This window comes from Thunnus thynnus, chromosome 14, assembly GCF_963924715.1.
Source record: "Thunnus thynnus chromosome 14, fThuThy2.1, whole genome shotgun sequence".
Classification (NCBI taxonomy): Eukaryota; Metazoa; Chordata; class Actinopteri; order Scombriformes; family Scombridae; genus Thunnus; species Thunnus thynnus.
In genome coordinates, this window is record NC_089530.1 from 10039822 (window position 1) to 10054872 (window position 15051).

Below are 15051 nucleotides of genomic sequence, written 5' to 3' on the forward strand. Positions count from 1 at the left end.
CTGTCTCTTTGATTGGCCTTAAGTGCAACCCAATCTCCTTTCAATGGTGATTACTATGGGAACTTGTCAGACTGGTTAATTGGTTCTATTAGTAGACATTTTCTTGAAAGGGCTTCCTGCTTCTCCGAAGGGCAGCAGGTGTCAAAAGAACAACACTGCAGCCTCTAGATCCTGGAAACACCGCTCCAAATTACACTCATTAAGGCAATTCAAATATAAGGACACTTACATAATTATGTACCATTAACGGACTCAAACAAGTTTGAGATTGGTTTAAAAGGACCAAGTCAAGTCACTGCCACGATAGAGTTTTAATTGCACTCTCAAGCTGGGGAAAGATTTTAATTTGTCCCTTGGATGACAAAGCAACATTTCCGATTTGTATTCATCAATAAGCTTTAAAACATTGGTGGTATATTTTTATTTCTTTTCAGAGAGGGGCTACAGGATGTCCTTGTTTAGTCCTTTGTGTGAAGCAGAGCAAAGTCCCCGCTGAGAATTCTTGGTGTTTGTCCATCATTGATTAGGAGGTCTGTTAACAGCATGCACTAACATTTCAATTCTCTGGTGAGATGAGTGCCAGGTTCAATAACCACCCTCTGCTCTCATAGCCAGAGTGACTTTTTGCTTGTCACAACTATGCAAAGCATTGTCTTTCAGTCTTCATTGACATTTGTGTACCAAAGTCAATATCAGCCACTTATTCACTCAGTCGTAAGTACAGAATAGGTCTAGTGGGTAAAAAGAAAAAAAGCAAGGACACAATGTTCTTGAAAAGTTTTGCCTTTTAAGGCAGTTGAACAGTGCTTGTCATTAAAGATTTCTCTTGCCTAACAATCTAGGTTAAAAAATAGAAGATACTGGTGCTTTCTACAAAAGAAATGTCAGTTTCATTGCACTCTACAACAGACAGTCCACGCTCTGCAACTGCAGAAATAACAGACCAACAGAATAGTGATGCCAAGTGAGAAAGTATATCTGCACACACAGCTGCTTATCTTTAGACAGACCCTACTTCTATTGATCAGTTTGGGGTTCACCATTGGGGACTGACAGGGCAGAGGACATGTTCTGGTATCAGATGCTGAAGGACACTTTAATGTACAGGATGTTATTGGTCTACTATTTTGCACAACAAATGTACTGTTTGTGATGCCTTCGGGAAGCCCTATTTGACCTTGAAGGACTTTCCCCTCACATTGTTTTAAAAGTACTGAATACCTTTAGTTAGGAGGGATGAACTGTAACCTCTTAATACTCTAAGCAGGCATATACACTAATAACCACACTGACTTGAGGTGGAACAAAATCAAAGCATGGCTTTTTTTGACAGTTGGCTCCTAGTTCTGAGGAAAGTCACATGAATCTAAACCTTTGAGAGAACTTTTGTCTGAGAAAACAGGACATATTTTGGACATAATGAGTAAAAGAGCAGATGTGTAAAGCCCAATTATGCTGTTGTAGTGACTGAGAACAAAGAGAAATCACTTAATTTCCCCTACAGATAGAGAAAATGCCTTTTAGGGCACAACAGTAAATGAACTGTTGCTGTAGTGCAAGTGTGCACAATAAGTATAGAGGCTTTATGAGAATCATCGACAAATACTGTATGGCCTTTTACTGAGAACAAAATCAAATTGCACTGTCATTCAAAACGGCTTGTGTTTGTCTATATAATGGTTCCACTGTGAATGCCAAGTATGTGATACAACTCAAGTGCCATTTGGTACTGGATTTAATGAGTAGCAAAACATAAGAGACACATTTTTTTCAGTAGCAATTGAAGTGTCCGCGGATGTTCTTGAGGGCTCTCTAATAAATAAATGGCCAGGCAAATGCTGCCTGATTTAGGAACATGCTGCTACCTGGGTACAGAGTTAAAAGCCCAAAGTGAGATTAATCACTGCTGCTGAGAGAGATAATATTCTTTGTTTCTGTTAATTTATGGTCTCTACAACTGAGACCCTGAACCAACATCACATACTGTACGTACTCTGCCACTAATCGACAGCTCCTGAGGCACCTCTTTAGCAAATGTTCACAGTGACAACAAAATGAGTTGTACATAAACAAGATATCAGGGCTAATACACTGTTGCTTCAATGAAAGTAAAGGTGCTCAAAGCTGTTTTTCCCCCTCTTTTTTATCTGTCTTTCTCTTTCATCCAGCATCTCTTATCCATTCAGGACTTATTTAACACTAGGTAGTAACTAGTCAGTGTTGAAGTAAGACAGAAAGACGAGGCCAGTAGAACAAGAAAACAAGGAGCAGTGTATAGTATATGGCGCTGGCTTGGCATGGGGAGAGACAGCTTTTAGTCAAGAGGCCCAGCAGAGGATCAAAGTGAACAGTGACTCCTCTTAGCCAGGTCTGATCTGGGAACAGGATAGTCAAGCACAGATCTCCCTGATGTCTGAACATGACTCGTTGTATTGTGAATATTTCATGGAAGGCGTCACAGAGCTGACAGTAGTGCTGGCCACAGGGCAGCACTGAAAGAAGAAAGTGTGTATCGCAGGGTGTTGGTGTATTAGTATTCATAGGGATGGGTCTGTACTGTATATGAAAACACACATGAACAGTGTGTACAAAATGTAGTAGACATATTCACCTATCTAGCATTGTACAAACAATATCAGATAGCTTAGTTTCTCTCCTGGCTTTACAAGGCAGCTGAGACAGAGAACAGTGACTTACCCATAAATAAAATTCCCCAATAGGCCTATTAAAAAGCTTCTCTTGAAAAAAAAACGGCTGCTCTTGTGGGGTTTTGAAGGCAGAACATACAGTTAAAATGTTGTGTAACACAAAATTGTGCCATATTTATCTGGTTAATAAGGTGCTTGGTTATGTACTATTTCATTGTCACCCACACATTTTCATTTTTGTTTAAACACAGAGCTTACATAACTGCACCGCATTAAGCCAAACCATTAAATGCATTGTTGGCCTTCCAATAGTTTTAGAGGGCAACACTCAGCATTGACTGCACTGTGACAGGCTCTCTGGAGAGGCCAAATCATGTAGTCTTATTATAGAGGAGACAAATCAAGTGTACCAAAACCCTCCCCTCCAGCCCTACTTTCTCAAGGTTATTTTCAAAGATAGCTCATGTCTTGGTACAGTATGTGGGTTGGGCTTTAAAGGTGCAGTGTGTACAATTTAGTGGCATCTATTGTTGGCAGAAATGGAATATAACATTCATAAGTATGTTTTACTTAGTGTGTAATTAGTGTTTCATTACCTTAGGATGAGCCCTTTATATCTACATGGGAAATTGGTCCTCTTCCACGGAGCCGCCATGTTGCACCGCCATGTTTCTACAGTAGCCCAGAAAGGACAAACCAAACACTGTCTCTAGAGAGGGGCCTTCATGTTTTTCACGAGTTTCGCGTCTACCGTAGGTTCTTCTACACGCTTGGAAGCAGAGAAGGGGTATTCAGCTCTCATGCTAGATGCCACTAAATCTTACACACTGCACCTTTAAGTAAGCCCTGCCACTAGAGACATGCTGTAACCCTATGCAGTAGAAGTGAGGGGGCTTCAGAGGCCTCAGAGAGAAAGGGGTGTAACTAATTTACACCCATGGGAGGCCTGGATGGGCACTGGCTTTTGTCCCGGCAGAATAAAGTCAGGCCACTTTAGTTTTGGGTGCGTTGTGCTTCACAACGGCAATGGCACTGTCGACTTGCATGTCAGCATTATAGCACTTAAAGGTAATGAGATTTAGGCCTTGTGAAACCCTTGAGACAATAGTGCCTGTGTTCTGCCTCGGAGCACAAAACAGACTTACATCGTATCAGAATCACCACATTCCACAGTGAAATATGATTATGGACTCGAGAGAGTCATGTTCCTTCTGTCAGTGATATTGTAGCTGTCCCACAGTATATCTCTCAACAGTGCATTTACTAGCTCTTCTTCCACTTGCGGGCAGGAATACCACTTTTACAGCTCGCTGAATTCAAAGAAATGAATCTCTGCAAACACCCTGCCCTCTCTGATAAGGATGTTCTTATTTACTCAATTCAGAAGCATGCATCAGCAATATCTCTTAATAAAAATAGTCACATTCTCTATTTTTAAAGGTATTGCACTGTGGATGTGGAAGCAAGACGACTTATGCTGCACTGTATCTCTTTTGGTGGGAAGCCAGGCATCACTAACATTGATTTCTTTTATTTTATAGTGCAGTATAATGAGATACTTTCAGTCAAGACTTGTCACCATGCATTACTGTCCAACCACACCAAATGAAAGCTATGCTGCCTTTCAGGCACTCTTAAATGCATCGGCTACATGACTATAGGCAGACAGGCTGGAAAACAAGCACCGTGTGTGCAAATGTTTTGCATTTGGGATCAAGATCTAATGTTTATTCAATTTTATTTGGTCCATACGTAACGAATAAGGAGCTATTTTGAGAGAAACCAGAGCTAAAGGATCACCTGAGGGTAAGATGTATGCTGATGTCTTTTTTTGTAACAGTATCTCACAACATTTTGAAGGACAGAGCCTTTTCACTGAACACAGTGAAGCGCTCTGCAACAGCATTAAACTTGGCAGAACTGAATACATTAAATTCTTTAAAAAAAACCATCTGATTCAGTGATTCATTTTTTAAAATTTTAGCTCCTTTCTCTTTAGTGAGTGGGCATAATTGCCCTTTCTTTTCTCAAAGACTTGAATGATGAACTTTCAGTATGAGAGCTAAAGGACTAAATAAATGCAGCCTAAAAAGATTTATCCATAAGCAAGTCACTGAAGCAAGAGAAGCCAGCTTTTTAAATCTTATTTTTTAAGAACATAATTTGGTACACAAGAGAGCATATATGTCTGTTTAGGAGAAAGACCTACTCTTAAAAGGTGAAAGAAAATATGTTAAAGAAGTTGGTTCCAAAATGTGGGGGCAATGAGCACCTTGAGTGCATCTGTTATATAACTCTTACATAAAGAACAAAACTAAACTATACAGCATCTAGATTACAGCCCTTCACATCGGCCAGTCTTGCCTGCGGCTGAGATCAGGAAACATCCAGATGGCAAGTCTTCCTCTCTCGCTCTTTCTTTCTCTCTCCTTCTCCTTCTCTACTGCTGTTTGAATCCTACTTTGTCTGTCTTGCTTAATAACAATTCCACAAGAATAACTGTAATGCTAATGTGAACTAGAACGTTTACGTATGCTGTGGCAAAAAATGAATAAATAGTAAATTGGTGCAACGAAAGTTTTTTTTTTTAACATTGGTCAAAACTGAAACATATAAATTACAAAGCAACTACCTACTATATGTATGACAATAGTTGCATCTCATACTCTATATGTATTCTCATATTTATATTCATTACAAAATCTACCGAATACACAAACTGAAGGTGAAAAAGACATGCTCGACATGCAGTGTGTCTAATGGCAGTTGCTTGGTTGATATTGGTGTGTGTAGTACACCGGTGCAAGTCCTTGCAGCAGATGTGCTGACCTCCTCACGTGTATGCACTAAGCAGGAGTAAAGAATCGTCATCCAGGCAGGTAATTGGCTGCTGTTTACATTGCCGTTGGCATACCCCTCCTCCACTTCTTGACACATCTGTAGTGTTCATTAGGGTTGAGGAGCTCTGTGCTACACTATGTTATCAAATCTGGCCTCTCAGGCTGTTCACTTTGCAAATTGCAAGACTGATTCACCACATATTGCTTAGTGCTCACATTCATGTTGGGGAACTCAAAAATTTAAGTGAAATTAAGAGTTGGAAATGCACAATGATGTAAATGCATGAAGTCAAAAGATATTGTGTAATTCAGATCTCCCTGAATGTGAGAATTATGTTGTGCCTGTATAATCACCAACTTCTTTCAGGAAAAAGGTGCATATGTTGACTAGAATTGTCATTTTTTTTTATTTTGAAAATGTTAATGTTTTGCTTAAAATGCAAACAGGAGAGTTGGGAACTACAAGATAGTAGAGGCGCAGAAGAAGAGCGAAGAAAAACAAAGCATACAAAAATGAAGAGTTGGTTAACAGGGGGAAACGTTGGAAAGGCGGGGAAAAGCAGTTTGTAGAGGAAGGCTTACCCCAGGTGCTCAAACGCCAGATGGAGAAACAGCTGAATCAAGTCCAGGGAAATAGACTCGTCATCAGCTCCAGCCTCGAAATCTTCATTAAAAACCTAACCAAAGTGAGACAGATAAAGTGAGGGAGAAGGGAAGACGTAAAGGCTAACAACAGCTCATGAAAGCACAAATTTAAATTCCAAGTGGTTTCATGGCAGAGTGACTTGACTCTGAAATCCATGGCTTAATAGATTAAATCACAGAATTATGTGCATGCCAACCTTTCTATTAATTACTGATTTCAGAACATATTAATTATGCAACCACAGTCCATGCTTGTGCAGTAATTCGAGGAGAAAGGGATGAGTGCTCTTTATCATCTTCATTACGTTAGGATATTATTCAACATGCATCCTTTAATGAATTACAGTATGTACTGTATATCATCATAAGGAGCATTTGTCACACCACATTCCCTCTCGCCTCTTTGGGAATATAGACGACGTTTTTTTAGCCATAGAGGTGGCAGTAATTTTCTTATGAGAGGCTCATCATCTATTGGAAAGTTTTGTTTTAGTAAATTGATAGTAAATCCTGAGCAACTTAATTTTTTGTCAATATATGTACATATTCCCATTTAGTTTTATTTGTAATAAAAAAATCAAACACTTTCTTAAGATGTGTAATGTTGTGTCTTAACTGTAATTTATTTGATCCTGCTATTTTCCAGCTGCTGACTGGCTATTATTAACAGAAAGGTGATGCAAAAGGTATGTAATGCAGCCAGGTACTATTAAATATATTATAGCTTATACACGAATACCAATGACTGAAAAGTAGGACACAAGAAGAGAATTAAAATTAAATGAGGTATTACTACAGAGTTAGCATCTATCATCTATCATATATTTCATATCACTATGACACTGCATGTGGTTAGAAATATACATACACATATAATGTCATATTCATAATGGACAAGATTAAGTGGACATATTTTGGAATATATTCAGCACATGTGTGTACAGCCCTAATCCTCAGGCATTAGCATGTAACTACATTCTGTATGACTGAGTTCACTGGATTACATTTATACCCAACAACAACTGTTTTATACTGTACATGCTGAAAATGCTCTTCATAAACGTTTAGCGCTACACTCTTTCTTCTGGAGCATGTAATCCTTTAACACTGACAATAACGATTTTGTTTCATTTGCTTCCCCTACATACATTTAATGCTTTAATATTTGAACTACCTGGTGAAATCTCTGGGTATATAGTATGTGTGATCATATTATCAAGGTACGTCAGTAGAATAGCAGCTGAGGCTGTAAATGTCTATCCTCAGTGCACTTACATCTGTAGCTTGTATTAACGCTTTTATTTTCAAAGGTAAATTCAGTATTTTTAATTGGAAACAAACACGGTTTCACTGTAAACAGACAAGATTTACTAGCAGAAGTATTTTCACAGTGCACACATTAAATAAGTGGACTAAGATGCCTACTGAGCACAAGGAACACTGGCTTGAACATGGCTCATTATGTACTGTATGACAGTTCTTTGGCCCACAGTACTTCCTCATATCTTTCCTGTCTCTCTCTACCTCTCTCCAATTTAAAAATTATTATATGCAACAGGCCGCTGGGAAATCATTTCACTTGTGGCGGTGGGAGCACAACAATGGCCTGTAATAACACATGACCTGCAAGGTGTGAGGTGACAGCAAAAACCGTTGCCAAAGATGACCAGCCTCAGCCAAATCAGCAGGTGCGTTTGTGTGTGTGTGTGTGTGTGTGTGTGTGTGTGTGTGAAAAGGAATGAGGGAGAGATAAAGAGAGAGAGAGTGAAAGTGAGAGATCAAGAGAGTCTGACTGTCATTTTAAAGGTACCATGTGGAGTTTTAATTGTAAACAACACTGGATTTTGTTGTTTTTCAAAAAAAAAAAAATCTATCTGTATCTTTAATGCCAAACAAACACGCTGAATGTATTTCCTACCCCATAAAAGAAAGCCTTTGTTTTTGAATGTTCTGAGACCTGCACTGTTTACATTGGCTGGCGGCCTTCTTCTATTGTTACTTGTAGAGCACGTTACCACCAACACCCTCTGCAGCTGGCAAAAATGTATATCACATCATAGCGTGCATAGCATGGTGTGCATGTGCTTCCTTGTAAACACAATGGTAGCAGACGTGATACAAACATTAAAGGATAAGGCTGGCGATTTTCAATATTTTCTTATTGTCAATGAATCACATGTGCAGAGCCAAAACAACAATGAACTCATCCTACTCAAAATTAGATTATTAAATATTATGTATATTATTATTACGTTATGTATCCAACACAGTCCACAGTTTCCCTGTTTCCCAGTTACTCATAGGCTACAGCCATAATAACATGCATCTGCATATTTTTACCATGAGTAGATTTCTGTAGCCACCTTTGATGCCATTATGTAGACATATCAACATATCACATAACAGCAATGTGCAAGACAGTTAGAGAGGAGACATTAAATAGCGTCCCTGAAAGTCTGTCTCAGTCTGGCCCCATCACTTCTATGTCAGGGCCTGGTCGGCCCCACTCAGGGACCTCTCACTTGTTCTGTTACCTTCTTGATTGCCATGGGAGATTAGCTGACCTCAGGACCTGCGAAGAGCTAGTATTACTCACCTTGACCATGCACTCTCTGCTCTGCAGGTTTCCAATCAGAGCTGGCGCCAAACTCCCATTCCCCAGCAACCACACTTGGAGGTCATGGTTCTCGGAAACATCTGCTTGTGACAAATAGCTGCTGGAGGGTTGGCCAACGGAGACAAGATGAGAAGGTCTGCATGATGGAGAGAGGGGGAAAAGGTACTGTGTGTGAGCAGAACAGGCTGCAGAAGGGAGAAACCCCCAGGCAGCAGAACGATATTCGAGGAAGCCCCTGGACAAAGTGCTAAAAGAGACATAATTGTAGAATATCATGGTAAGTAATGTTCACAGAGAGTCGAAGTAAAAAGACACAGAGCACTAATGAAGTTGTGCTTTTATTTCAATTGCTACAGTCATCAAATTTTAATCTTATTTTGGGGGATTTAGGCACTGATTTTTTTATTGAGCAAACAAGCCTGTAACATAGTCGAACCTCCTGACTTTGATCAAGATCATGCATGCATCGTATGCTCACTCTTGAGATTTTCTGGTGTAGTCCTTTCTGATTACCATATTAACGTATGTCTTACCTTCAGTTCACCTCAAAACTTTCAGAAAACAAACTTACAGAGGTAGGCACAGATAGAGAGTGAGAGAAAGAGAGAGAGATAGTGAGTCCAAATATGTTTTAAACATGAGGGGGTTTTGTTGCCTGTGTTTTGCTCTCAGCCATAATTAAATTCTTCATTAGCGAACCCTCTGGAAGAAATACATGAAGATAGAATTCAATTTGGAGCCCTAACTCATTTGGCCAACAGTAGAGGAGCAGAGAGAGGGGAAGAGACATGGAAGAGGTAAGGAGGCAAACCCAGAGGCAACAAATGAGCACACTGTTTTAACTTTAATTCGCTGTGTTAATGCTGCTTCTGCAAATATAGTTGTATCTGCTACATCTTGATGAAGATCTCAGTCTACAGTAGCCTGAAGAGGGATGGAAGACAGACTGAAGGAATGTTATTACAAATTTCTTGGCTCCCATATGCCCTTGCCCCTCTTTATTTGTAAGAACTGAGGATATCACTTTTATTACTGTGCTAAATGGACTGACTACCTGCTGTGCACTAGGCTTGCCCTGATGTACTTGGGTATTAACTTCAAGTTCATTGATAGAGGACATGGTTAAGCATCTTTTTCAGCAAAGTAAGAAAAAGTAAGTTAAAAAAAAAGAGTCTGAGAAAGTGCTGTACTTAAAATTCATTCATCACATCTACCATGTCATGCACATCCTATGATCCAGATCATCTCTCCTTAACCCTCAGAGTTAACCATGGCATGATGGACCAGGAAACCATCAAGCTCTGCCCACAGGCTGGCCGGATAACTTTAACTCATCGAAGTGGGAAATAGAGAATCCATTTTTTAATATGTCTACTAAGGTCTTTAGTCATGCCTGGCCTCTCCCTGCGCCTGTCTGACCTACCCCAAGAACGGCTGTGACATAGCTGTGAGGCTCCGAGGAGTAGTGTGGATTTGCTGCAGCTCTTTGATGTGTCAGCAGTGCGTTGGCGGCACACCTCTGTGCAATATTGAAATGTGATGTAACGACGATAGGTAAGGGTGAAGAACTGCCGGCGGCTAATTGAATATGCTCTGCTCTGCAAGGTATTCCTTGGCTCTAGGTCCTCAATTCACCCCTTGAAATTGCATATGTTTTGTGTGTTAGTGTATGTGTGGGTGGGTGGGTGTAGGTGTGTGTGTGCTGTTGTGCAGACACGTGATCATAAATAAGTGTGTGTTTGCATGTGTGCCTGTCTAAGTGTGTTGGAGTTCAAGTGCAATGAGCAAAACACTAACTCCGACTCTTCTGACCTGTTTTTCCTCCAAAAATAGACTGGTATATAAATAGATAGATACATTCATTTTGAAAAATCCTCTCTCTAGTCAGAATGCCCGACTCTGTCCATAGTGAACTGATGGTGAGCTAGAGGGTCAACTCCCCGGTGATCCAGTGTACATGGAGGCAAGCTGACAAATTTACTCATGGTCCGACCTTCGCGGGCACTGCAGAGCTCTGCTGATCTGGAAGTAAGCAGCCAGCATCCTGGGAGAACGGAGGACTAATGGTCGGTGGAGTGGAGCTGAGAGTGAGGGGGATTGTGCAGTCAGATCAGCTCTACGGAGGCGAGGGTTTAGAGGCTTTAACGTGTACGCAGCACATGTAATCCCCAAGCCCCGGGGTAGGACTGTGTGCCAGTAGGATTCTCAGTAGTGCTTGCCATTCTGACGAGGACTGAGAAAAGATATTTTATCATACACATATTCACTTATTTAATTCTTCACATTCTGGGATGCACCAGTCTACAACAAAGTCCAAAAGACACAGGGTTCTGACGTTTATCTTTTAGCTCTATCATAAAATACCCCTAGAGGATGGAGGCACAGTTTGTCTGCTTGCATCTGAACCTACAAGTGGGTTTGCTTTGTTTCATCAAACAAAATCAGCAGGTTTGATGACTGCATGTGCAGATCCTACCATAATCACAGTGTGCAGCTATGCATGATAACCCCGTCATCTAATCAACTTACTAGACATACTTTTCAGAATATCAGGGGTATTGGATTACCAATGCTTCATTTCCTCTACAAAAACTGGAAGCTCTGATCTCCAGAACAAGAAGATGAGGACATTGTGCTTATTGAAGTTTACTGCGTTCTGTGTTCCCCGCCTCCTCTTTCTCCTGTCTCTACCTTTCCCTTCCCCTGGTTCACACCTCCCAAAGGGAGGTTGTGGAAACCACGCATCAGCAGCACTGCCGCAGTGTGCAGGAAAAAAGCGAGAGGAAAAAGACTCTGTGCAGAATATTGCTGTCTTGTAAAACATAAGCATTGTAAGAGTTAGTCATTATGTTGTGCAGAATCCGTGACAAAAAGGACAAATCTGCTCCTTAGTGTCATTGTTAAACTTGGTTTTAAGAAAATATCAGCTACAGGATCAAGTAATAGCATGGATGCCCATATCAAAAATAACTCAGACAAAACTTTCTTGTTGAGTATATGCCATGCAATTTATGCTACATTTTATGTACAGGGACAAAAAATGTATAATTAATTTCAATTCTTGAAACAAAGCCTGCTAGAAGACCTGATTGTATTAGTGTACTTATAAAAAAACTGTATTATTCCACCTACTGTTAAGACAAGAATATACTTAAAATTCAGCCAATCAGCCCCCAGCCTGTAATTATTTGAACCTTGTTGTGTAAAACTATAAGTGAGATTTTGAGATGCCTAATGGCAACTGAGAGTGCTGCTTGAAATCCTGTGAATTTAACCTTCTTAAGTATGATTAATCATTATGTGCAGTGGATAATTTCCTTTTCAAAGTAGCATTACATCTCTGCCTGTAATCATATCAATCCACATTTCATATCCTTGAATTAATTTTCCCTTTTACGACTACGCATCCACTTCATGACATGCTGTGAGCATGTGAGAAACAGTTGATCTAACTTGTAATTTATGCAATCAGATACATGCGTGAGCTACTAAGAGGATCTTGATCTTCTAAGAGGTCTTCAGAGGAAATCAATCTCATGAGAATGTGAAGAAAGTGAACACTAAAAATGACTGATCTGATCAGATACAATACACATGGGTTAACGTCTGCTTATCATCATAATAACTAAAGCATCCATAAGTCACCCTTCCATTTTGAAGAAAACGGTTGTGAACATGAGCTGTATTCCCACATTGATATGCATGAACAATGAACAGTCAAATTAAATCAGATTATTAGATTAATAGCAGAGTGTAATCAGGATCTTATGCACTGGTGAAGATTCTTTAAGGGGACATGTGTGACGTGTAGGTTCATTTAGCTCAAAGGAGACTAGGGGAACTGTTTAGCCAATGGAAAATTGCACCTTATAATGTCCTAGAAAGTGGCTATGTTATTCCTCTATCTCAGCAAGAATAAATGAAAATCGAATCCCGCTCAAGCATTTCTGTGTCATGCTGCCACAGAAGCGAACGCCATGGTTTAAGGCATTAATTGTTTCTCTGCTATTCAGTGAGTGATACTCATTTTAGCAATAACAGAAGCCCTTATTTTCTAGAATTCATGTGTTTCATGTGGAGTACCTGTCAGCCAGGAGACTGCCTTAAGACAAGCTTATTCATTCCATCACCTGTCTACTACATTTCTCTGAGCCCTTGCCTTGTGTACTGCCAGCCCGACATGCTGCAGGGAGTCCACGATATCTCCCTCTATTAGGAACTCGACTTTAACATGGGGAGCTGCTCCGTGCTGACATGCAGAGCAGATTGATGGGTGCTGTGCTACTTTTAAATACAATTTTCTGCTGGTTTGAGGGGGTTAATTATATCTAGGTCACTGTTTTTTGATGAGATCTAAGAATGTGTTCCAAACAACACAAGCGAAATAAAACACTGCATATAAGCAAGAAAAGAAACACACACACACAAAAAAACATTTGCATGTATGTGTGCATGCGCAGGACTACTGACACACACTCACAAACATGTGCACAAACACACACACACTGCATACTGCATAGTGAATTCACAAACACTATATTCAGAAGCCTCCAGAGCAACTAAGCCACTGGATGGATGCCTGGAAACTGGGTCATCTAAAGCCTTAAATGCAGTCTTTTTTTTTCAAATTCCAAGTAATTCTTTTAATCTTCAACATCTTGCGTTTGCATTTGCATTGGATGCTGGAGAATATGTTGAGCAGTTTAACAAGCAAGACTGTCCCAGATTACAGTCTGAGCAGAACTGGTGGTCATGCCCCACAACAGCATCGTACTGTGAGACAGAATGTTCTGACCAGGCAAAAGTCTGATCAAAATGTTACCAGTAAAGGGTGGTTCACAATGTACAGTAGATCTAGTGGAAAATAAAAAGCATCTAATGACGCAAAAATATGTAGAATATTTCTACATGAGTACTCAGTCCATAAAACAAAGCAAACAGAACAATCTGAGGTGACATTAGTGGTATGACCCCTCATGGCGTGGCCTTCTAACATCTCACCCCCTCCTTGGTCAGCTAATTAGGTCATTCTCAGTGGGGGTTGTTAATATAACCCCTTGATACTGTCATATACTGTGGGCCTAACACTTAGCTATCAACATTAATTCTGTGTTGAACATGTAAATCTAGATGTGAGACGTATTCTCCCACATTTGTAGTAAACATTACATGCTGCCTTTCTGAACAAACTGGATAAAAACATGTATGGTCGATTCTGTGTAACTTGCACTGTCTTCTTTAGAAAAATTGTGGTCCTGTTGTTGCTACACAATAAAAACAAATATGTCTTATTAAACTGTGAGCTATTGCTATGTTCCTGCATTGATGTCACAGAGATAAATCCCAGTACATTTTTCATACCGGGCAAATACATTCAGATTCTGATTGATGAAAGTTAGTACATTTATGTTCACTTGAGTAATTTTTAAAGAATGTCTCCCTACTTGTAAGTGGGCAATTTTTAGACACAAGAGTAATGAGTACAAAGATGTGTCCTTTAGGGTAGCAAGACAAATTATTCTGGACTGCACCTGATCAAAATAGAAACCATCTATAAAACTTGAGCTGACATGAAAAGCCTTCACCCATCAAATTGTGTGAGGGGACCATGCCAACATACATTCATTTGCTGATGGAGGGAAAGGGAGAGGTTGTGTGTTAACTTTGAGACACAAAACATAATGGATGAGGAAAGTAAGCGCTACTACTAACCAGTGTACATTCTTTTAACTAAGTAAAAGGCCTCAAAGTGCCTCAAAAAAGAGGTCTCAAAGACACCAAAATATCTGTGGTGCAGTTTGTTAGAAGTCTGAACATAATCAGAACCATTAGGATATTAGCTAATTAGGTGATCACTTTAACCACAGGCTGTTATGGATAATCTAAAACAATAGACAGACAGTCAGCAGTTTCCTACACTTGGAAAACACAGAATTACAAAATTCGCCAAGAGCCACCTTGAAATGCCTTCTCAATATACAGACAGTATAGGCCGAGTATGCCAAGGAGCACATTTACAAATTCCTTGAAAGTGCTTAACTGGCACCAACACCGGAGAAGGTTAATTGGGAGTGCGCACAAATCATTTCATTGTCTTTAACCACAGTTTGAACCAAAGAAAACAAACTTTTAGCATGATTCAGCCATTACAGCACCTTCAGTGGTACACCACAGAAACATTTTAGCTTTAGCAATTTTACAGCGACAGTACCCATTTCCCAAACACTGATCAACAATTTCATCGGGGGGAACATCATTATGCAGATACTGTTCTGAATTCCTATCTGCAATTTTCAGACGC

At 39.9% G+C, this 15051-nt stretch overlaps 1 long non-coding RNA gene across 6 annotated transcripts in view; it reads right to left on the minus strand.

Moving 5' to 3' along the window:
* LOC137196827 (uncharacterized) overlaps window positions 1–15051 on the minus strand; it is a 170027-nt gene that overhangs the window by 133616 nt on the left and 21360 nt on the right. For all 6 annotated transcript variants that reach the window (XR_010931325.1, XR_010931326.1, XR_010931329.1 and 3 more), the window contains exons 5-6: window positions 8730–8886; window positions 6071–6165 (exon numbers count right to left, since the gene is read on the minus strand). This is a non-coding gene — a long non-coding RNA (uncharacterized lncRNA). The remainder of the gene's footprint in view (window positions 1–6070; window positions 6166–8729; window positions 8887–15051) is intronic.